This window comes from Aquila chrysaetos, chromosome 1 (genome assembly GCF_900496995.4).
Source record: "Aquila chrysaetos chrysaetos chromosome 1, bAquChr1.4, whole genome shotgun sequence".
Classification (NCBI taxonomy): domain Eukaryota; kingdom Metazoa; phylum Chordata; class Aves; order Accipitriformes; family Accipitridae; genus Aquila; species Aquila chrysaetos.
In genome coordinates, this window is record NC_044004.1 from 54625671 (window position 1) to 54651083 (window position 25413).

The window sequence follows — 25413 nt, forward strand, 5'->3', positions numbered from 1 at the left end:
ACACAGTAAAATAAAAAAAAAAAGTTGCCTTTTTTCACTTTTCTTATCTGTTTCTGGATTATGCTTATGCTTCCAGGTGCTTTACACTTATAGGTCAAATTGTGCATTTGCCAGAGCAATACAGCAGTGGCAAAATGTTGGTGGGCAGCATGTCTAGGGCAATGCGTCGTATCCTCTTCCAGTGGGGTAGAATGCCAGGCACCCTTCATTAAGCTATTTACTCTCTGACACTTTGCTGTAGTGGGGACCTCAGAACTGGGCAACAGTATAGTCCTTGTGACAGGGTCCCTCAGATGGTGAAATAATTTCTTTTGATCTGCTCTCTTTGTGGTCTACTGTAGCCTTTTTTTGTGTTTCTCAAACTTTTTTGCTGGAGTTTGTTTGGGTGGGGTTTTTTTGGGGGGGTGGGGGGCAGAAAATAAACAGTACTTCTCCTTTCTAAGCTAATAGCTTTGTAGAAAATGATCGAAATTATTCTCTGATCTAGCATTATGCAATTCAAATACATAGTTAGACCATTAAAGACCTGCAGCTAATGAGACAGTCTTGTTACTCTCTTTTCATGAGATCTAGGGTCAGCTCACTCAGGGGACTCCCTGTGCTGCATACTCAAGAGCCCAGGTTTTGTAGTACTCTACAACCTGTAGCACAGTCCTCTACATAACGGCATCTATTAGCATGGTAATCTGACCCTACAGGCTTCCTACCGCTATTTCCTTGTACCTGTCTCCAGATGCTGTGATATTCTGTGCAATCACACACCCTCCAATTGTACTACCTTCTGCATGCTGTCTCCAGCAACTTGGAGTATCTTTTGTCCTTTGGCTTTCATTTTGTTGCACCTAGACCCATGCTTCATCTTTTACGTATTTTTCACATTTGTCACCCTAGGAACCTGATCATCCAATGCCCATTTCCCTCCTACTGCGCGGTGCCAGCTCCACTTCCCTCCTCCTCTGCCCATGTCTGCAGGCAGGTGTGCAAGCCCTGGCTCTAACCCAGGTGCCCAGAAAGCGATGGCTCGGCTGGGTCCAGGCCAGCCTGGTGGCACTTGTTTTAGCGAGGGGAGTTGTGCAACTTAGGCCAACTTATCACAGGAGAGCAGGTTGCTGTGCATCACTTCTGCCATGGTAATCACCCAGCGCAGGCTTCTGCACTTTGTGGTAAGTGTGAAGTAGCTGGTGAGTGTCAGTTTGACTCTTATTTAATACAGGTAAGAGATCAGGTGGTTGACAAGATGCAGCTGAGGAGTGGTAGGACACTACTAGGTGGCTGCTAGTTTAACCCCAGCTGGCAACTAAGCACTGCTTGCCCTCCCCCTGTCCCAGTGGGATGGGGAGGAGAATCAGAAAAAAAGTAAAACTCGTAGGTTGAGATAAGAATGATTTAATAACTATAGTAAACTATAATACTAACACTAATAATAAAAAAATACAATAATAATAATAATGAAAAGGAAAATACCCCCCCCCCCCCCCCCCCAAAAAAAACCCAAACCCAACAAAAGACAAGCGATGTGCAATGCAGTTGCTCACCACCCGCTGACCGATGCCCGAGCAGCGATCTGCCCCCGCCAGCCAACTCCCCCGGGTTTATATACTGAGCATGACGTGCTATGGTATGGAATATCCCTTTGGCTAGTTCAGGTCAGCTGTCCTGGCCATGCTCCCTCCCAGCTTCTTGTGCACCTCCTTGCTGGCAGAGCATGGGAAACTGAAGAGTCCTTCACTTGGGATAAGCACTACTTAGCAACAACTAAAACATCAGTGTGTTATCAACATTATTCTCACACTAAATCCAGAACACACTGTGCCAGCTACTAAGATGACAATTAACTCTGTCCTAGCCAAAACCAGGACACCTGTTCAGGCTGCCTTGTGCAATCAGTGGCTCAAACAGCCAAGTCTGCTGAGGGCAGGAGGCATGCTGAACTGCACTGCTCATCCACTGCAGGAAAAAGCATCGCATGAGCAGTGACTGAACTGGTACCAGTCTGCTGGGCTACTGCTCCTAACTCTTGTCATTGGCCTGGTGGATGACCTTGACTAAATCTCTTAATCAGCATATACTTTACTCTCCTCCTCTGTGAAATCTGGGTGATTCTATCAAATTGCTTGGAAAGCACTCTAAGATCTAATCATAAGTAGACAATATAAGAGTTAGGTCTTACTACTTCATCATTAATTTTCTTTCCTGTCAGTTGTTACATCTAACTTTGGGGCTCACTTTCTTCTCTGTTACTTTGAAGTTAATTGCTTTACTGGTGTTTTGCATTTGTGTGGCTATAACTTTGGATGTCAGTGCATACCCAGTATCTAAATGTAAATACATGCTTACTGACCTTACTTTTTAGAATAAACTTTCTTCAGTATATGTTGGCTGCCTAAGGACTTTTTATAAACTCTTTAGTTATTAAAGTTGCTAATTTTCACTATGAAATAGAGCAAGGAAACACAGAAATATTGAGTGTCTGCTTGAATTTTAAAATATGCCTGCATTTTTTTTTCTTCTGAACTCTGTCCTGCAAGGTGATGAACAATCTTGTCCTGATGGTTTCAAAGGAACTGTTCATGTGTTTAAGTGTTAATGAGATAAATATGTGCTTTGTTGGATTGGCTTCTGCCGGACAAAGCCCATTAAAATTTAGATCTTTTGCTACATTAAGATGAAATTCATTTCATACTGAAGATAATGACTGAAGTCACCGGGGGCAATATTTTAACACTTGCAAAATGATACATTTAACATGTGTCTATCCAGCCTTTTGTAATGTAGATGATATTGTGTCAGGGTGGGGTTTTTTTCAGTTGGGATTGTTTTTTGGAAGAAGTGTTATAATCTGCAATTACCAAGGAACATGCCTAGGAATTTCTTTCCATAAACTGATATGAATCTAGACACCCACCTTATATGCCTAATTTTAGCCTAAAACTAGTTTTTACATCTCATGGAAAAATAGAGGTCTGTAGCACAACTGCTGACACATCCTTAAGTATAGCATTGCTACTAGGCGCTGCTATAATACAGTACATATTTCTTTGTGAAAGAACTGAAAGCTGCAATAATAAAGCTTAACTTTATGGTATCGAAATTCGCTGTGTTTGTACCTCCAGGGAGAAAAACAATTAGAGAAAGACAATCTACCTAAATAGGCTGGGAAACTGAATTGCTCTGTCTATGCTTCATTACCCTCCCTCTTTCTCATCTCACACTTTCCACAAATAGCATGATTATGTTTACCTGACATCTTCATGCTTCCCTGCTGAGCAGGCTGAAGAAGCCTTGCAGCTGAGATCAGCAGCGCTTTCTATGGGGAACGACTTACATTTTTTATTTAAAGGGTCCAATTCTTAAGTCATTTCAGCGAGGAGCTTCAGAGTGTCCCTGAACTCGGGTAGGGAGCAGAATACATGAAATTCCAATGGGCATTTTTAAAGAATGACCTTTGGCAGCAACAAGTACTAGCTTGGCTGACATTACATTGATACGTCCTTAGTTGCTTGATAAAAAGGTGTGGTCTGAGATACTAAACATAAACTTGGTGACCTTCATAACTGGTAGAAAGCCTGACAAATTTTTCTGGAAGGTGCCTCTGAGCACCAAAAAAACCAGCCCCTCAGAGTGGCACTGAAATAAAATGCCCTTTTACGGACAAAAGACTTAATATGAAGGAAAAAGATTTGGCATAATGCGTGCAGTGAGAGTTACCAAATGGCTTTTCAGTGACTCCCTTGGAGAACTGAATCATAAATCCAGAACAGCAAAAAGAGTTGAGAAATACACAGGCTGCCCTTATAAGGAACAGGTACTTTATTTTTCAACTTCTCAGGTAATGGAGAAGAATTCAGCACTTTCTTGTTCTCAGTTGCCAAGTTATAAATCTGAATAACTAAACTACAGATAATTGGACACAATTCCTCAAATTAGAAACCTATATTACATGTGAGAATTAATGACATTTCATTATGGATTACTGTCTACATTAATAAACTATGACTGTATTAGTCTTAGCAGCAGCATGCAAGCCTCTTTTTCTTGTAACCCCTGGGATCTTGCTCTAAATCTAGTTTTAATCTAATGCAGTTTGAGCTGCAAAATAACTGAACTTGAATTCATCTGAATGTTAGTTTGAAGCACTCAACAGTACTCAGTCAAAACACTATCATGAAATATGTAGATACCTGTGTATCTACATGTAAACTCGGAGTCTACATAATATAGGCTTAATATCAGTAGCCTAAACCCCTGCTACTACATTTGGTTTCCTAACATTTGCAAAGATGTTGGCTGGAACACGGATTTGCCGTTTCTGCTTTTTTGCCTTTGCATCTTACAGTGAACATGACCTGAACCTGCTCTTCAGGTGCCAAAAGCTTCTTCTGGTCTTAGAGTCCCGAATAACGAGAATTTAAGCTTTGTTTCACATTTTAAAGAATGTCATCAAATGGAGAGCATGGAATTAATAGGCACCCTGGCTTTTCTGCCCTTTCACTTGTACTTTCTTTTGCTTGTTACAGTTAAAGGCACTTCACTAATACAATGACTAGGCAGCTGTCCTGAACTTTCCTTAAAACATGGACTATGTTAAATTGAAATCTGCAGGGTTTTTTTTCAAATGAGCAGCGATGTCATGGATCCCACCTTCACATTAGTGAAAAACCTAAGCCAGGCTAGTTCAGATCAGAATGATTAGCCTGGATGAAGGCAGGATTCCCTTTCTGACCACCTCTGAACTCCTGCTCCATCATCTCTAAGCTAAAACCTCCTGCAAAGTTATAATAAGTTGCTGATATTACTGGCCAACAAACCTGGATCTGTTTAGCAGTCCTGCATTAATGATTTTGGGAGTCACGTTGTTATTGGGAAAGTGTGCACAGACAGGCAGATACCTTACAAATTCATACCTCAAAGGACCCTGGAATTCATGTTCATGATTTGGTTTAGGATAAATGCTGCAGGACCTAGGCAACAATCATGGTCGTCTTTGACCTCAGACAATAATAATGACAGCGTGGTTCCCATCCCCAAAAACTCCTAACATAAGGCAAGATGTCTCAGCAAACCTGGAAATATCAGCAAGATAGTTACGATTCATTCCATGTGCAATGACCAAAGCCAGGCTATTGACCCCCCGCGTGTGTTACAGCAAGGAAGTGAAGGGTAGCTATGGCAATACAATAAACTAATGTGACACAACTTGATCTCATTCAGTAACAATACCTGGAGGTCTACATATTTCATATTACACTGATCTAGGCTCAGATGCTTCAATCACTAATTCAAGTAAAGGATTTAACAGAAAAGAGTATTATTGCATTTTACATTTTAATACATTTGTATAAATGTGTAACTTATACAAATAGCATTTAATACAGTTCCGTAAACAATACAAAACAACGTAAGGGACCAGACTGTCAGCTGTTATTTGCATGTCTGTGGTTTCTCTATTCTTAGTGCTGCCATAAACACTAATAGCCGGTTATGGTTTCAAGGGGGTTTTGTGCCAGCTATCATTACCTGGAATGCAGTGACTCTTTGGACTTGTGCCCCGTCTCCTGTCCACATATTTTGCCTCCTAGTGCCAAGAAAGTATTGATAGGAGCCAGCACTGTCATTCACACATTACCATAGATCTTGGAAACAAGCCACTTATACGATCTTGTTAGCCTTTCCTCTGCTTTGTTTCCAGTGCAGTGCAGATTTGCCAATGCAGAGTGTGGCCTTACATTTTTTTGTTCTCTGTGGAGGTTCTTTCAAAAGTTATCACGTTTCTATCATGGAATTTGACAGCGTTGAATTCTTCTTATGAAAATGAATGTTTAGAAATGCTCTGAAGTCAAAGACAGACTGCAGAGATCTTTGTTCATAAATGCAGTTAACTTGGAAGTGAGACTTAATTAATGTAGATCTTTCAACTAGGCGTGGAGTCATCAGCTGAGGGTCTAGACCTTCAAGTGGGAGAGTGAGCACTATGCAGAGGTACGAGCTAGCTCCAAAAACAATGACCTCTAGAACTAGAAACCACACAGCCGACTTCATGGGGTGCTTTGCTGACCCAGTTAGTCCTGGCAGAAGGCAGCACTGATGTAACTTTGCTGCGTTTAGAAACCAAGCTGACACTTCTGTGTAGTGAAGTGCTCTGCCAAGTGGCTGTATCAGGTCATTCAGAACTAGCTCAAAGATCTTTACGTTGCAGCACATTTCACAGTGCTAGGCCTACCTGGAGAGTCCTTCCCGAAGGTGTGACACTGTGCTAGACTAGGGATTGGTTACATGCACTGAATATTTCTTGGTTTTCTATTGCTATTAAAAAGAAATGAGAGGGGAAAAAAAAAGGGGGAAGCGTACCTTGCCAACCCTGTTGCCTGAGAAATAGCAATAAAAAAGTCCATTATTAATAACCCAATAAAAAATCTTCTGTGCTAAATATATTGGATCAGCTTTGTGATGGGTGTCAGTCTGCCTAGTTCCACTGATTAAAGTAAAAGTGCAGTGATTTATACCTGTGTTGACTCAGCACACTTGCCCTTGTAAGTAGCCTGTGATAAAATAGACAAATAAATAAAATAAAAGCACAAATCCTGTACTATATAGATATTGCTTAAATAATTCATTATAGCTGCAGGGATAGAAGTAAATACAAAGAAAAATGCTTGCCTTTTGAAATACTAGCTAGAGCAAAGTCTTTTATTTTTGGGGGGCTGGGGTAGCTCATATTTTCTTGCTAGATACTCTTCAAAAACTTATAGAAGTGCAACTCTTTAGGGTCTCACTTATTTATGTGGTGAAGCTGGCATAGTCCCATAGATCTAAACACTGTTTGCATCTCCTAGTACTGGAACAAATGTGGCCGTGCAGCATACAAAACTGTGGTTTGCTTATTAAGTCAGAGAACAGCTCTGTGCTGTTAAACCCCTGTCCGGCTTCTTAATGATGACTCGCTGTTGTCAAGTTGCTCAGCTTTCTTTAGCACTGTGATAGAACCGCACTTCAGCTGCATCACAAATGTGGCCCTTGTACCTGAATTATGCAGTATTCAGTAGTTAAGCACCATGTAGACTTAATGCTAAATACTTAGTGTTTATTGAATAGTAAAATAGAGAGGGGGTTCAAATAAGAAAATTACCAGGCTGTGTTTATGTGCACCCTGTTTTTAGAGACGAATGGCTCAGCTAAATAGAAACTGATCATCTGTATGGTGCTGCCACTTTCAATAGGTGAGAAAAGCCATCTATTAAGAAAACCAAATATTAATTTATGTCCTTGTAAAAACAATGGAAAAGATTTGTATAATACCACTTCAAGCATTTGAGGTTCTGGGGTGGGGTTTTTTTTGCATTCTTTGCATGCCTGAAAAGTTGGTTACTTTTTGTGTGGTGGTTTTTTTTCATGAAATTCCTATTTTCATATTGAAATCTACAGTACTTGTCAAGCATAGCCAATGTCAGATTGTACCAAGTCATTAGAAATAAACCTACATAGGCTTTTTAGTGATATTTAACATGTGGCTTCAAAACCATATGAAGCTTCAGACCTCAGCAGGTGACTTGGGACACTGCTGTTTGACCAACAGCCTTTTTTCTGCCTTGCATGAGGGAGAAGGAATTCAGATGCTGTAAGCACTAACAGATTAATAGATCCTACATCACCCTTTCAAGCAGTTACAGAAATGATGGGATAAAAGAAACCTTCGTCTTTCCAGTAAGTGGGAGAGAAGATGCTGTGTGTCAGTGGCATCACACATTACCACAAAATGAAGTTCAGGGCAAGATGATGGCATTTCTTCATATTTGTTTGTGACTGTATTTTCCATCAGCAATTCTTGTATAGGCATCTGCTTTTTAAGAAATAAAAGGTTTAAAATGGAATTCTCTGTAAATAATAAGTTAGGTTTAAAGGTAGTGTGCAAAGCAATGTAAGCGTGACCCTCTTACAAGTGCAGGCCTTTATTCTGTTAGGCTTTTTTGTCATACTTATGTGCAGAATAGTAGTGTGTAAAGAAGTCTAAACTGGTATAATTTACATATCAAAGCATAAAAAAGAGGATGTGAAAACGTATAGTTTAAGAGCTGCCACATTGGTTTAGACCAGCATCTTGTCTTTAAGAGTGTCAGAAGTAGATGCTTAGAGAAATAATCTAATGGCACAAGGAATTAATGGAGCTTCCCTTGTTGGGTCTTTCAACAGGGAGAGATTTACTGAGCTCCTGAGGCAGAGGTTACGTTTGGAAGACCACGTTTAAAACTCACTAATCTATGTTTAATAACTATTAATCTATTTGCCATCCTGAATTTTTCTCATGGCTTTTTGGCCACCAAATTATTCTGTGGCAGTGGAGTCCACAGTTTAATTATGGACTGTATGAGAAAACGTTGCTTTGAATTCATTTGAATGCCTGTGCTTGTCACATTATGAACAAGTGAAAGACCTTCTCCATCTATCATTCACAAATCTGCAGACTTTTGTCTTATTAGTGTCCTGGTTTTGGCTTGAATAAAGTTAATTTTCTTCCCAGTAGCCGGTATAGTGCTGTGTTTGGATTTAGGATTAGAATAATGTTGATAACACACTGATGCTTTAGTTGTTGCTAAGCAGTGTTTATACTAAGTCAAGGACTTCTCAGCTTCTCATACTGCCCTGCCAGTGGAGGCTGGGAGGGGCACAAGAAGTTGGGAGGGGACACAGCCAGGACAGCTGACCCAAACGAGCCAAAGGGGTATTCCATACCATATGATGTCATGCCCAGTATATAAACTAGGGGGAGTTGGCTGGGGGACACTGTGGCTTGGGGGTTGGCTGGGCACCGGTCAGAGGGTGGTGAACCATTGTATTGAGCATCACTTGTTACATATATTCTATTATTATTGCTGTTGTTTTCCCTTCCTTTTCTGTCCTATTAAACAGTCTTTATCTCAACCAACGAGTTTTAGGGGTTTTTAGGTTCTCTCCCCCATCCCACTGGCAGGGGCAGTAAGCGAGCGGCTGCATGGTGCTTAATTGCCAGCTGGGGTTAAACCACAACATTAGTCATCCTGGTCCCGGTTGAAAAGTTTTAGTCTGTTTTGACTTCTTTCAGATGGGGGTGGATAAATACCTCTGATCATCTGCCTGGTCTTTTTTATGCATTTTCTGACTAAAGAAGTTACAATATGCAAATTAAGCAAGGCAGGGGTACCTGCACAGCATGCTTGCCTCTACTCTGCCTGGTCTTCAAGGTGAGCAAAAGCCATGCAGCCAGGGTGCTCAGCTGGAGCTAGCTAGGCTGCTGAGCCTTAGCGTCTTGCTAACATGATCATGCAGCCTTTGGATTTGGGGTGGGTTGTCATGACTGGATGGGGTGTGGGCAGAACTGCTCTCACCTTCATAGCTGCCTGCAGTACCCTTTGTCCCTGTAGGCTGATGTTATCCTCCATCAGATAAGTTATAAAGACAGAATGCTGGGACAGTTTCCTATGTGAAAGTGGTTTAAATCAGTGAGATGAGAGTCCTTAAGCTCAGAAAACTTTTAGGCCCCTGAACCAAGACTGCTGAGTCTGATAGGAAAGTATTCCAAGCACCTTCTCTTTGTCTCTCTCGGTTTATTTCTTTACTGTTGTAAAGGCAATACATTTAAATAATGGATGTGAAATCTCAACTGTGTTTAAATCAAAGGAAAAGAATTCCACTGACTTGACTTTGGCTGGGATTTACCTGAGGATATTTACTAATTTATTCCGTATTCCCATTTATAAGAGCTGCTATAGAACATCCCTATGCTGCCCAACAAGGTCACAGTAGTTGTAAGATGTATGTTTTTCCAACAACAAATACATGTTACCTGTAAATAATTACAGAAAATTTACATCTTCTTCTAGATCTGCCCTTTCCTCCTCCAGTAGTGTTGCTGCCAGCATCTTTCTTCATTTTTGTTTCTCTGCCTTGCTCTCTAATAGGATTGCACAAAAGCAGCAGGGAAAGAGAGTGAAGTGGCCCCATTTAGCTGGCCCAGTACCCACTGGAGGAAAGAAGATTTGGCTGTAGGAATGCTGTATTATTCACTGTAAACATGGTTTCATTTTAAAATGGTATAACATCCACAACGTGGAAGATATTTTCTTCCTGCCAGGTGGCAATGACATTTCCATGTGCATAACATTCAGTGGAAGTCTTTGAGTTCCCAGAGGAGGAGGGCAAAGGCATGGCAAGACAACAAAGATAAACAGATGGTTCAAGGAAAAATGCTGTGAGGAAAGCTTGAGGATGTCTGACCATCGGGAAGCATTCATGGAACAAGAGTTCCTCTGGGCTGATGGACTCCACTGGGCTAGTAGCTGGGCTAGTAGCCTTCTGGGGTTGAGCTGAGTGTGGCTGATAAAAACCTTTCTTAAATATACAGAGATGGCAAAATAAGGATATAACAAAGGGTGAAAGTATACTGGAGAGTAGAAGGTTGAGCATCAGGTTAAAAACAGTAGTTCTTGTCAGTCATGATAAGACAGACACAGTGAAGGAAAATTAAGAGAAGTTTCCTTACTAGGTTTCAGAAACAACTGAAATGTTTTTGTAGTAATGCAAGAAGAATGGGCAAGAAGGTGGAAGAAACAGAATTGCTGGTGGAAGATGTGAAATTGAGTATCACAGGGTAACAGAAACATGGGTTCACAGTGCAGGTACTGGGGGATACAATTTATTAAGGAAAGAAAATAATAAAGGTAGAGATCCTGGTGTATATGAATACAGGAATAGATCATTAGCAATACCACCCAGCTGGGTCAAAATCACTTGTAGCAGGAAACAGATGAGGGCATTAGGGAAGTTTAACTCTGACAATTACAGAGGCATAAATGATGTAGGTGACAAAGACAAATCAACTGAACTTAGTGTGATGTTGAGAAGGGTTGATAATGCCTAAAGCCTGGAAAATCTGTTGCAAACAAAGAGGCTCTAGTCTTTATGACAACCTATAGAAATATAATATGAGAACAGAAAGCTTACAGAAAGCATATAAATAGGAAAGAAAGCTATGGCTTGTTGAAGTGCACAGATCTCATAAGACCTGCTCTAGGTCTAACTTGTGGAGGAAATTAAAACAGGCAGTGAAAGACATCTATGTGGAAAACAAGGGATAATGACTAGAGTAAAAGTTTGGTATGAATCCAAACCCAAGCGAACTAGTTGCCTAGGATGTCTCATATGATTAATGAGAATGTTGCAGTACGTTAATGCAGGGATGGGTTAGGAAATTAACACTACCAAGTCAAAAGCAAAACTGCAAGAGTTAGCACTGTCCAGTTTATGGGAAACCTACATAATCTTCGTTCTAGGACTGGGAAAGAAGCAGTACATAAAATCACAAATACCATCCCCTTTCTTCCCAGCCTTCCCCTTTGGATCTGGTTCTATGTAACGCTGTGCCACTCGGGCTTTCACTGGAGTTTTCTTTCAGCAACTGATCTCTTTTTGTCTAATTGGAAATGAGCAAAGCTTGTGGGTTATGTAAAATGCCTTTCTTCTTAGCACCTCATGGATTATACCTCAAGAGAATCTGCATGAAAAATAACCTTCCTGAAGTTTTCCTTGAAAACATATCTGGTTTCAAATCATCATCTAACAGTACAGTTCGTAGAATTTAACAGAAAGCTTATAAACACAATGCCTGTTTCAATATAATTTTGTCCTTAGAGATATCATTTCAACCTAGATTCAGAGTTCTACAGCTTTTATCTATCCCCTCTCACTCTCAGCAATATCCTGATCAATCGAAGCAAGCCTGACTTATTTAAATCTCTGCTGTTTCCTTTCTGCAAGCTCTGTAGTGATACACTGTGGTTCGCTGCTCTCAGATGACTGCAGTCATACCCATAGCAAAACATTTCCTTACCAAAAGTATCCCCTTTCTCAGAGGTAACAAGACCACCCTCAGGCCAGTGGAGTGGCAGAAATACTATTTTATAAGAGTCATTCATTCGGGCTGAAATTTACTCCTTTGTAAAAGGCGAGCTCAAGCCTCTGGGCTTGCTTAGCCTATGCGCAATGTATTAGTTTTGGGCTGGCCCTCTGGAATATTTTCCTCTCTATCTTTCAAGCAGTGACTATATATTTTTTCTGCATATGTACTGCATGTTGCATACACGTTTCCTGGGGCTGGTCACCGTTACTGGAATATAAAGTATAATAATATTGCAGCTCTTCATGCATAAGGGATCTTCTCAGTCTTAGGGGAAGGGGACGACATTTGACATTTCTGATGAAAGAACAAGTATTTGGCAAAAAAAGATCTTGGAGACTCTAAAGACATGGGTCTACAAAATGAAGGTATTGGCTTTGCTCATGCTGATAAGGTCATGACATAAGTAATTTTCTGGAGTAAGCTAGGTCGGTGTCTCTCATGGTAATGCATATGTGTTCCTGGATTTACTTTAGTAATCATTTACTTGCAGTGTATCAGCTTCCTCATGTTCAGGTGTTTTCTTGTACATGTCTGTCGAAATGCTTTCATTTTGTGGTTGAAGAATTTGAAGTGACATAAAAGTTTTTTCAAGTTATGGTGTAATTTCCATAGTAAGTTACATAAAAGTTCATTAGTGGTTTAAGTCACTTAACAGGAGATAACTGGGCATGTGTACTTGTAAAAAAATAGTCTGGTATGCTTGGCTGATGCCATGAAACACAGCTGTCAGGCTGTTCTGCAGCCTCTACCTCTTCTTCTCAGACAAGAGCATGCAAGCGTGTGCTCACGTGCCTGCGTATGAAAGGGAGAAAGACAGAGATACTCCCTTTGTATTTTGACTGAAATTCATTGTCTTATCACCAAATAATATAGACCAGAAAAAATATAGTCAGCATTTTTCTCACCAGCTAAAAAGCAAAATATGAAGTGTCATTTTCAATTTCTTAATCTGAAAATAAGTCTTATTCAGGACCCTACAGATTGTGCACTTTTCCACACGTTCATCCCCATCTCTCGCTGATCTGTTTTCAGGATTGTGTTTTGCAGAAATGATGTGGAAGTGCCCGAGAACTAGGCTGGGTCAGGAGCTGCCATAGCTATGGAGGGAGGGAATCGAGCAGGCAAATTTATGACAGTTTGACATTTCAGATAATAGAGGTCAGTCCTTCAAGTCGCAGTCCCCCTGAGATGAGTGGATTTCTGCCGGTGAATGTGGGAAGAGCTGGTACCGTTAAATTGTCCCTTTGCTGCAAGTGAAGCATGCGGTGATAGGCTGGAAGAAAAGAATTCTTTTAATTATTGCGAGGCAAATTCTGCTCCCTTTCTGATGTAGATGAATGATGAATGATCCCATTCATTTCAGTGGTTGTACCTGCAGCTGGAAGAAGAACAGGATTTGAATTTCTAGAATAAAGCATTATGTTGTAAATGAACCAGAATGAGATGTATTAGTGCACCAATATGCAAGACTTCCCTTTCTTGTGCTCTCCCAACTAAGATCTTGAAGGATTGTTTACTGTGAACACTATTTATGACATCTGAGACCAAATAAATTTTGTCCACTTATTAACAATTTTTGTGCACTTTCTCAAATGAAGATTCAGTACTGCTTAGTCTTTAGAAGTACTGATGAGCCCTGTCCCCCAAAGTTGTTGCATCTCTCTGCCTCAGGCACTTTTCCTAGCAGTTGCAGGAGCTAGTGATATGCAGTGTGATAACAGTATTGGTGCGAGGTTTATAGTGTAATATTTGCTAAGTGTTTTGAAACTGGGACTTGGGAAATGCTCTGGAAGAGCAAATAAATTATTTTTTGTGTAGTCATTTTCATTAAATGTTATGAGAACCTTTTTATAACTTTATGACAATATCAAATTTAATAAACTATATTGGCCTTTTTTCAGAACTGGGGATAAAGCCCCCAAATAAACAAACTAATGACAGTCCTCAAATTAGAAATATGGCTTTGTTTGTTTGGCTGGTTGTTTTTAATTAAAAGTAGATTTCTTTTATTTCAGTTTGTTCTTGGGACTTCTTCCACTAAAAGTATTCTAATTACAACATCAAGAGCTACTCAACTGCTGTTTAAGTGTGAACTGCCATGTTTCTTAAATATCTATTTTTGAACTTGCAGTGGGGAAAGCAAAGAATTAAAAATCTATTTTCTGTAGAAAAAGAGGGGAAAATTAACTCTATATTCACTTTATCTTTTTTGTATCTGGACTGAAATCTTTGTTCCACAGTGACTTAAGAAATAACTTAACATAAAAGCTTGACTGTGATGTGACTCAGTGGTAACTTGCTATAAAGAAGCAAGAAACCAAAAGGGGGGGAAAAAAGAAGTGTAATAATAGTATTTGTGATTTACATTAAGCTGAACTGTAGCATCAGCTACAATAGCTTTTCCTGAAAAAATATGAGCTGACTGACTCCCTTGGTCTTTGAACTTCTATAGATGCTAATCAGAAAATTTAAACAGGTCAGGATTGAATCTGGAGGAAATTATCAACCTCTTTTCTAATTGAAGACAAAACATTTAATAGAACTTGTAAGCTTTTCTTTCTTAAAATGAAACTACCATATATAAACTTCTATTTAATGTGCCACTTCCTTTATGTTTCCTTATGAGAAGCAGTCTTGTGCCTGGCTAGATTATATGCCTGGGAGCCAAGTATGTGTCACTAGCTAAAATATGTGCCTGCAAGCTAACAGTGAAAGACTCTACTCTTGCTTAATTTCTTCTGGGAATAAGTAATATGTGAAAATAAAAAGCATATTTGCGCGGTAAATATACAATAGTTGCATTGCATATATATTTATACATCATATATAGCTGTACAACAACTACTCCTTAAATACTTGAAGGAGAAATGAAAGAGACTCTGAACATGTTTGCAAACATGATTACTCTACTAGGGAAAAGGGATATTGAGTTTTCTTTCTTGCTGAACTGTGATTGAATCCTTAAGGTCAGATAGACAAATTTCACAATTCTGCAATTATCTAAATCTTTAGAAACCCTGCATTACTCAGGGCAAAATTGACTCTTACCAAGATGTGGATTTCCCTCTAAGCTGTGAGGGAAAGTATAGAGTTGCTCTCTGACCCCCCAAATCACACATCTACTTTTATTTTGTAGAAGGTTAGTTTGTTAGGTTACACCCTATTTGTACACACTCTTTTTACTTGTGTGATCTTTCTGTAAGAATTATTTTATCTCTTCTTTGGACTTGCAAAAAGGGAGAGAGGAATCATGATGTTCAGGTGATGAATTTGAAGAGCTGGGGAAAGAAGGGCATTCATTTCAAATTCATTCATTTCTTTCCCTACCACCCTCCAACAGTGCCATCATCCCAGGTGTGAGTCCTTGCACAGCAGCCTTGTCGTCTGGCCCTTGCAGCCAGGCCAACTCCTGCAGAACAAGGTTCTTGGGAACTGCGGACACCATGAACAATAGTCCTGTCAGTGTTTCATTCAGTTATTTTGTTGGATCATCATTGTCTTCAGGGCAAATTAAAATTTGCAGGAGTTCTTGGCGTTTGCTATAGGGAAGAGCTAAGGGTAGAAGGAGTAAAGCCAGGAATTAGGGCAACTAGAATTCTTGTATTTTGTAAACACCTTCAGATGACATATCACATCACATTACTGCCTTAATGACTACACGTGTCAGGAATTTCCTATGGGCGTGACTTCAGCAAAATTATAAACTCTTCAAAACCGGGAAAGTGTTGAAAAATTAGGAAATTACTTAGGATGATAAAGAGCAAAGACTGAAAGAACGTAATGTTTCTTATGGAGGGCTGTGCGATTACAAAGCAAAGCTACAAAAATTCCATTAGAATGGCTGCTATCTATGGGTGACTAATGTCTGTTTATCTAACATTTATGGTCTTTTGTCCACTTCAGTGCACTGTTAAGGTTTGTTTTTCTTGTTGTACTCTCGCAGCAATTATTTATTGAAGGTGCGCTTTACTATAAATATTGTTCCTGTAACTTTACTGCTTTTAAAGACATGCTTTAATGATGGACAATCAGAACCACAGTGCTGGACTCCCTTTCTTTTGCACTTCTTGAGAATTTTTATTCTTGTTGCTTGCCTCTGCCAGATCTTCTCTGGAATTGACATCCATACTTTTAAAAGTTTATTAGCTCATATACTCTCATATACTACAGCCACACTTTCATTTTGTTGCATAGATACTCCTTCACTTATCTTTTACTTTTTCAAATGGGACATAGAAGAAACTCTTTGTGTACTTAGTCTGAAAGAAGATTTCAAAGGGAAGAGAGAAAAAAGTTATTATATATCGCTTTACTTTGATTTGTTACAGTGGAACTACAAACAAAAAAAGTGAAAGAATAAGTGTAACTTTGTACAATAATATTTTTAAACCTTACAAAAACATTGTTATATCATCTGTGTATTTGTACAGAAAGGAATTGAATTAGTCTGACATAAATTGTGTTTGCTCATAGAATCCAAGACTCTTGAGGTTAAAAGTTTAAAATTCAGGCCTGATCCACAGACCAGCTGAGTTTTCCTGTTGGCCATAGTACTGGCTGGATCAGGCTCAATAAGGTATTTTTTAATTGTAATTGATTTCAATCTTTTTCAGCCAAAAAAAGGAACTTAATTGTTTTTGTAAATAAATATTACCTTATTGATTTGAGTCTGTAGACTGTGTCTGCAGGGAATTGATATTCTAGAAATCTGTATGATTAAACTGGGTAACTGGTGGTGAGATCTACTCTGTAGTTCAAAACACCCAGGCTCTTATGCCATACTATGCAGCACTAAAGGCTGGTGATTAACATGTCCTGTCCTGTGATAATACTGATTACACTAACAAATTCCTTTATTCATTTAATGTTTTTATTTATTTTCTTTAGCCCAAGCCCAAACACAAAAGTAGCCTGAATTCTCATGTAGTCATATAATCTTTGTACTTGTTGCAGTCAAGTTTTTCCAGGAAATGGTACATCTCCTTGCTGTCCTGGCTCTCTGTTGCCATATTGCCATCACCTGTGTTTGTTATTTAGTATTTGGACTTAGTACACATAAGCTATGTCTATTTTAGCAAATACTGCAGCTTGTATGAACAGATTTGTATAGCACAAAGGTTGCAACCGAGAACCCCAAATCCATGATGTAAGTATTTCAAGGGCTTTACTTTGCACTGGTTCTAGCCCCAGTCCCACAGCTGCCCTTTGGTGACTGGAGCATACCAGATGAAGCCCTGGAACAACTATTCAGTTCAGTTTGATTCTAAACAAGTCCAGTTTGTGCTGAGACCACCCTGTGATATGAACCGAAGCAGGGACAGTTGACAGAGGTGCTTCAAAATGCCCTGCCAAATGCTGAGCAACTGTAGGTATGCCCACAGATGACTGAAATGGGAAGAGCTTGCCGCGAAGCAGATGCACAGAGATCTTGTCCAATTTTCACATGGTCCATTATCATTTTTACTTCAGCTAAGATCTTTGTAGTTTGATAGACTACACAGTTTGGTGTGCCCAGAGTCTTCTGCCACCATTTCCTAATGAAATAGAAGAGGTTCAGTTCATTGGGATGAGGTGTGAGGCGTAACACTATTTGGTAGGACAGCGAACGTAAAGGTGTTGCAGCACCGTTTTGTCAGTACACTTAGTTTCCCATAAAGCCAAATTTAATATCAATATATAAATATTTTGGTGTATTTATGATATAAATTAGCAAAGGCCTTTTATTTCAAAGAAGCAGAATGATTTACAGTAGCTGACAATCTGGTTGGTGATTTCAAAATATTCTGCTGTGCATAGCACAGTATCTCTTCTAGGCACACCTGTGATTTCCTGCTGAGGAAACCATCATAAAAAGAAGAGCCCTTATCCAGCACGTATTGTGGTATGGATTGCACAGGTTTAGTGTTACTGCTCACTTCACCAAAATAGTAATTCATCAAACTGACTGGAAACAACAGGTTTCACAGCAACCTCAAGGTGTGGGGAATGACAGGTTGTATCCTAGATACGTTGTTCTGACTTCAGTGTGTATGAGAAATCTTAAGACTCCTGTGTGAAGTTCTTGAAAGAGATCTTCCTGTGGTGAAATTTGGCCATTAGAGTACACAGAAAGATACAATGAAGATAAAAATATAACAGCAGGTGCTTAATTTAGCCCCCTGAAATCCTGTGAATAACCCATTTCCTATCCTCTGGCCAGGCTACTAAATGAGGCATGCTCGGTAATTACTGAATTATGCCTTTCAGCAGGAGGAAAGCAACATGGGTGCTAGGCTTTTGTTATTTTACATTCACCCCCATTAGTGTTACTTGCTGCACCTAATAGGCTGATAAATGGGGTATTGCTACTGTCAGTGACTAAATGGCACTTAATATTCCATTTTGAAGTTCAGGAAATCAGAAGTAGGAGGAGAGGCTTTTGATGGCCATTTGCTCAGTGACACAGACTTATAATCAAGGAAATTGATGTTGAAGGTTCAGTTACATGGATCTTACCACAAAATGGAGCTGTAAAATTGTGCAGTGGATGCAATAGACTTCAGCAATATAACCCTTCACCTTATTAGGATTACCTCCAAAAATAGTATTAAAAATTAGAAGTAGACCCCAGTCTCTCATTCCTGTAACATTACTTCAGTATAAGTAATGAAAAGAAGAAGGTTTGGAACAGAGTGCTGCATTTTATTGCAGAATATAGGATGCCACTGAAGAAGGTTTAAGGTGGCAATTTCTCCTTTGAGGTCCTCAAAGACTGTGAGCAGGCACCTTTGCTCAGGACAGGGCAAGGATAACATCTTAAAACATTCACACCAATGGCTTCTGTGGACTAGATCTGGGAAAACTAATCTGCAGTTGTTAAAGCCAATACACATTTGATAAATCCTTTGTAACTTAGCAATTGTTATCCCTAGGTATAGTTTTCTCTTTGTAGCAGTTAAGATAACACACTGGAGCACATTAACCCGTAGGTACTGTGTACAGTTCAGCTGTATGTGGTTCTGCCAGCACAGAACAAGAAACAGCAAGTCTGACCAATTTGCTGTTTGGCCAGAGGAAAAAGCCACTCTGAAGAAAAGGTATTCAGATCCAGACAGAGAGAGCTTGCACAGCTGGATCTGGACATAAGTCTGGGTTTTAAACATTCCCATTATTCAGAGTTGTTTGTATTTGGACAGCTGGTTCTGACCTTTTCTGATTCTCCCACATAGAAAGATATTGTCCATTGATTCATGAGGAGAAGGTGATGCAGCAAGCAGCTTAACAGATGACAGAGAGTGGCCATTGTAATGTACATGCTGAGGTTTGATAGACCGAGAGAAGCAGCTTGGCCTCTGCTGAGTCACTGAAGTCCTCCTCTTGGGCTGTGACTTCTTTTCTGACCCAAATGTCATCACAGGATTAGGTGGATTCAGAGTCTCCATGCCCTCCCTGCCTCTGGACCTCTCTCTCGGTCTGAATTTCACCAGTGTTTTGAGAGCCGCCTTCTTCGCAGCCCCTACCATCTGGAATAGCTTCACTGTGGCTCTCTGCCTCATTGACTCTCTTCTTCATTTCAAATCTCAGTTGACCATTTATCTTTTCTACCTTGCCAATTTCTTTTAATTTCCCTGTCCATCTGCTTGGTCTATTTAATTCTGTGAAAGCTTTTAGATTACATATTTTATAGTAGATGCATGGGAAAATGGTACTATATTATATATGAACAACTTCCGCAGCTTGAGCAAGGGTGCTGTTAGCATCAGCTGAAAAATCCTACGTCTCCCCGATGTGCTCAGTGTTACACTTCACAAAGTTAGAGGGGGATGTTGAGATTGTGTTGACAGCCAAAAGAATATACTTACTTTCCTAGAGCTGCAGCAAGTAGAGCAGATGGTATTTTCCCCCACTCCACATCACTCTCTGTCCTTTCCTTCCTCATGCCCCATTGTTCATTTTTCACACCTCTCTGTTGGTTTGGTTTGGATTCAACACCCGCTGAAGTCAATGGAGAATCTCCCACTGACTTTATTTGGCTTTGCGTCATACTTCCTGTGATCTGTCCTCCCTTTAGCTATGCCTGAACCCAAATCCCTGTTCTGACCTCTCAACAGTTTGGATCCTGTCTGTGCATCATCTCTCTTCTTGCTCCCTGCACTTTGCCAAGAGCCTCAGCAGAGCAGTGACGGGGAAAGCTGCGTGGAATAGATACTGCTCATGTCAATAGCTGGAAAGAAAACCTGTGAAAAATGTTCAGTTTGCATCACTCTGAAACACTTTCTCTAGCTTTTTCCTCACTGAACCAAAAAGAAAACAGGAACATAATTTGAGTTAAATATTATGGGAATGAAATTGAAATGTTTTGTTTTACTTGGGTTTTCATTTTTAATTAAAATGAAAAATCATGTCAAAACAGAAATTATACACCTCTGTTTTGAAAATGTCACAGTGAAATATTTTGCCTTTCATGAAACAATGCAAACAGTTTTCCATAAATCATTTTTTCCCCAAATTCATTGGTTATATTTATTAACCCCAAACCATATTTTGCTTTTGTGGTGAATCAGTTACTAAGTTATTTGATGCTATTTCCTCTCATGATTTTTCTCTGTATTCCAAAGCACTATCTACCCCCTCTCTTGCTGAGATCCTTCCCAGTCACCTATTCCTTTTGTAGGCCTAGAAATGGAAGATGGGGAAAAAAAAGAGAAAAAGACAAAAAAGACAGGGTTTCTGTGGCTCTACCACCAACTTTTGTTTTATCATTTAGGCTGTGTGGTGACTCCCTTTTTTCAATCTAGTACAAGACTGGAATAATTGTTATTGCATTCTCCAGTTAACGCTGCCTGCTGCCCCATTGAGCTTGAGAACACCATCTTGTGACCTCCTGCATGGTGTCTCACTTCAGTAATGGCTTTGACTAAAGTTTATGTGATTTCCTCCCATAACAAGGAAGTCAAAGGCTTTACTCTTTTTCTGAGTGTTCAATTTCTAAGGACAAAATCATTGCCCCAATGAAGTCAAATGAAAACTTCCATCAACTTCGTGTGGTCACAATAGCTCCTTGTACAACTAACAAACTGTTATTTGGCACTTGAGTCACTCCAGAAACAAAAATTATTCTTGCACTGATATTATGGTTGTCATAAGCAGTACCTCAGAAGCAACTCTCTGCACTTTTCTAGACCTGGGAAATGTTTTGTGTTTTAATTGACATCCCTAGGAGTTGTGAGATTTCTCAGCAACTTGCAGGATTTAGCCCTAATAGTATTTACAGTAATTAAGCACACTAATTAAATAACAAAACAACTAATGACAAATTGATTCAATGCCAAATAAAGGACTCAAATAAATGCTTAATTAAAGATGCTAATAAAATCCCCCTCAGCCCTTTACAGTCCACTCCCTAGGGCTAAAGATGACTTTCTACCTCAGAAATCTTTATAGCCCTTTACAAGCCCAGTCTCTAGGGTTACTGCCTTCTTTAACCTCTGGATTAAATGCTTGTTAGCTGAGCACTGTATAAACCCATTTAAAATGCCTTCAAAATAATTAAGTTGGATCCAGGATGCTCTGAGTCCTCCAGTTATGATACGCCATGACATGCGCATCTGCGTGCAGGTTCCCATGCACTAGGGTATGCAAGGTTGTGTCTAATTTTGAGCCCCTAGGCAGGAGGATGTATGTCTGACCATCAGACCTCCTTAAGCCAATGGCACAAATCATGTGCTTAACTTTAGGCTAAGTACCTTGATGAATTGAAGCCAAAGTGAGAAAGAGCATAGCCATAACACAGTCCAGTTTAAGTAAAGCAAGACGGCTGTTTTGTAATTCATTATTGATTCTGTTAAGCTTTCTTATTTATTACCTATGTAGAACCTAGCAATAAAAATATATTTTTTTAAATAAATGTATTGGAGAATGGAGCTGCCATAAAAAATTGCTATTAAGCAGCACTCGAAGAGGAGAGAGTTCTTTAAGTTACTATTCAATATTTCTTTCATGTGCCAGGAATCTCTCTCTCACCCTGGCAGATAGCCTCATTAGATATTTCTCTCCTTATCTGTACATATAGCTTTTTACATTTTGTGTCAATAATGATAAAACAAATGCTTATAAAAGTACAAAATGAAGAGTAATTTCCCAGCCTTTCATAGAAGATTTGCAGAAGAAGATTCGAGCAGACAGACTGCTGTGATCACCAGGTACACAATATATAGTGCATGGCAGCCCTTTCCACTTTTATCTGTAATGTTATTTTGTGATGGGATTGTTGTCTTTGGGGTTGTCAGCAGATAGTCGCTCTCAAAGTTTTCCTTTCTCCCTCTGATGTGTTACATCATTTCATATTATCTCATCTAACAAGGCTGTGTGATTTCAGATAGCACCATATGCGTTTAACTTCAGAAGAAGCTCTGAGCCCAGCTTGGGTATCTCGTATCAGCTTTGGTATTATCCAGCTCCAAATCTGGGGCAGATGGAAGTGAATGGGGTGTCAGTGAGAAGGAAAGAATTCCTTACACTTGTATAAGCCACCTCTATCTCTGTGATATTTGCTTATAAAAGAAAGCAGGCTGTGAGGAAATTATTACATTGATCTGAGTGATATAATTTGGATTCTGCTGGAAATACTAGCAACATGTATCCTACATGCCACCTTTAGTCGTGGGGGAGGGTGAGGAGTGGAAATGGAGAAAGCTAATTCACATGAAGGTGCTGCTTGCAGTGTGCCAAATCACCTGTTGGATATCTGAGTACTTGCAAATATTGCAGATAACTTGGACTTATCCCTCTGGAAGCCCAAGAGAAAAAACTTGCATAGCTGGCAAGTTAAGAAGTATGAAAACAAATGAACATGAAAAAGGCTTAAGAAAAAAAGCCCCAAAACAAAACACAAAACCCTGAAGTGTGAAAAGAATAGAATTAGAATTCACAGCCTTAACTGAAAAAGAGTTGCTCTAACCACTGATCTTTCTAAACTGCACTGCTCTACATCCTCCAATTATGTCTGCATGCTGCTTTCTATCAAGAATAAAGAAAAAATCCAATTCTCCAGGCGCTGGTATTTCAAATGATTCATCACATCATGAAACGATGTACTACAGTGCCAAATCAGTGTTATGCTAAGTCACGTTCTGACCCATCAAAGATTCTTCTATATCCTTCCTCTTGTTTGTTCCTGGCCTTTAAAATATCCGCTCTTACTTTGTTTATATCTTCAGTAAGTTTAATTAGCTCTTATTTAGTGTCGTACTGGCATTTGTGTTTCCCACTTATCCTTCAGCACATACTACAGAGTTCGGGTGGGTTTTTTTAGTCACTATAATGCGTGTGTATTTTTCAGACATTAAGAAGGGCCCAAAATCTTCTCCAGTGTTTTGAACTCTAGCAGCTGTTCAAACAAAATATACTACTTATACTTATAGCCTTTTATTGTTTATGTCCTTAGACCGTCATGACTACAGCAGTAGAACTGTAGAGCATTTTAAAACACTGTTGCTAATGTCAAATGCTATTTTAAGCCACTGTGAAAGACTGAGAACAAAAATAGAGCTCTGGGTCACGGCTTGTATCTGTTAGAAAAAATATTTAACTTAATTTCCCTCAAAGTTCGTATAGCAAAAGAACAACAGCAGCGCTTCTCTGCCAGGAATTTTTTTTGCTGGAAAAGAAATACGTGGGGATCAATGAAAAGCTCAAAAGCAAGGGATTCTTCTGGCGTGCTGCATCCGTGTCTGTAGGAGTTTTGTCCTTGGTTGTTTGAGATACGATTCTGCAAAGTGAAACGGGGAGTTCAAAGCAAGACAGAGACAAGGCTGATGAAAATAGAACATCTGCAAGACCTCCTTAAGGGACTTCCTAATATTTGTCTGCGTGTGTCTCTCTGTGTCCTTTGTTATCGCTGTTGATGAAAATAGTGATGTCTGTTGAGGTAAATCTATACAGGCAGCTTCACATCCCTGGAGTGAAAGGGGCTTCTATTCTTTACATAGCCTTGGGAGAAGTTGAAATACAATTCCGAATCCTAAGTCTTTGAGCAATTATTTGAATTGTTCTCAATATCATGCAGTATTTCCATGGCTAACTTGAAAAACTGTTCTATTATCACCACGGGAAGTAGCCTAGAAGGGAAATGCTACTCTATAATAAACAAGATACTGTCTGGCATGGCTGTACTAAGATGAAGGAGGAAAAAAATCACCATACAGTTCAGCAATACTTAAAAGAAACAAAATGATTCCAATCTGAACAAAATGTCACAGTTGTTCCCAGAAGTGTCACAACATGGGAACATGGGAGTACAAGATAAAGCTCTGCTGAAAATGGTTATGTCTCTTGATAGCTTTAGTCAGCTGTGGCAGGAAAAACAAAGGCATTTCTTGCTGTGCTGCAGAAATGTATAGTGGGCAGTAATAAAGGAATAAAATTAGGAAGTCACACTGACATAATAATGCAATGCAAATTTCATTTGCTTCAGTAAAAGCATAACGAATTCTCTCTATCCTACAATAATTTCAGTTATTCTTTTAATGGCAGTAATTCAAGATTCTTCCATTGAAGAGTAAGTTGCAATAGTTTGAAAGGTGGAAATTGCATCAGCTGCATAAGAATATGAAGAACATTAAATTAAGCTTTGTCAATAAAAGAAGAAAAAAGAATGTCTTTAGTTTCAAAAAACTTGATTTCAATTAATGGCATAGAATAGTTAAATATTTTACTGGAAAAAAGGAAAAATAAGAGGTTGAGAAGGACATTTTCAACAAACGTGGGTGCTGAGCCATGATTTTCAGAACTGAAGTAATTTTGATTTCCAAAATTCAGAACATCTGGGAGATCTCACCTGTGTACAGTTCAGTAGAACAATTAAGAATTGGAAAGTATTACTTAAAACAGAGATACAGATTAGTGCTAATTATCTAAATTGAATACATCCGCAAAGAAGGTGGTTAAAATGACAAGAAGTCATGCTGAAAGGGTCCAGAGGAAGTTTGCCAGGACACCTCAGCTAGTCTGATTTCTCATATCATGGAGCTGTTCCAGTTTAGTGTTGGTGTGTTAGTTGGTACGTCACTTAGAACAAATGTTAGTGTCTCTGAGAGGTAAGGTAGTGTGGGGAAGTTTGCTGGTGACACAGTGTTAAAGGTATCATCAATACAGAGGAGAAACTGGGTGTTTCTCAGAAAGAGTCAGGTGACCTGCATGATCACAGTAATAAAAATTTGATGAAATATAATCATGAAAGTGTAAGGTTAAATAGTCAGTAATGTATAAGCAGAATTTCTCTTATATCATGGGAGCTCATTAGTCAGAATTTATTAAGGATGAGAAGGATCTGCATCTACTAGTTTCTCATACAATGATTAGGAGCTGCTTCTATCATGTTGCCATTTAAAAGGCAAATGCAATTCTAAAATACTTTTGACAAGCTGTTTCCAAGAGAGCTAGTAATGCCAGTGGATGTCTCACTGGTTCATCTGGAATACTGTGTGTACCATTCTGTGCACCTG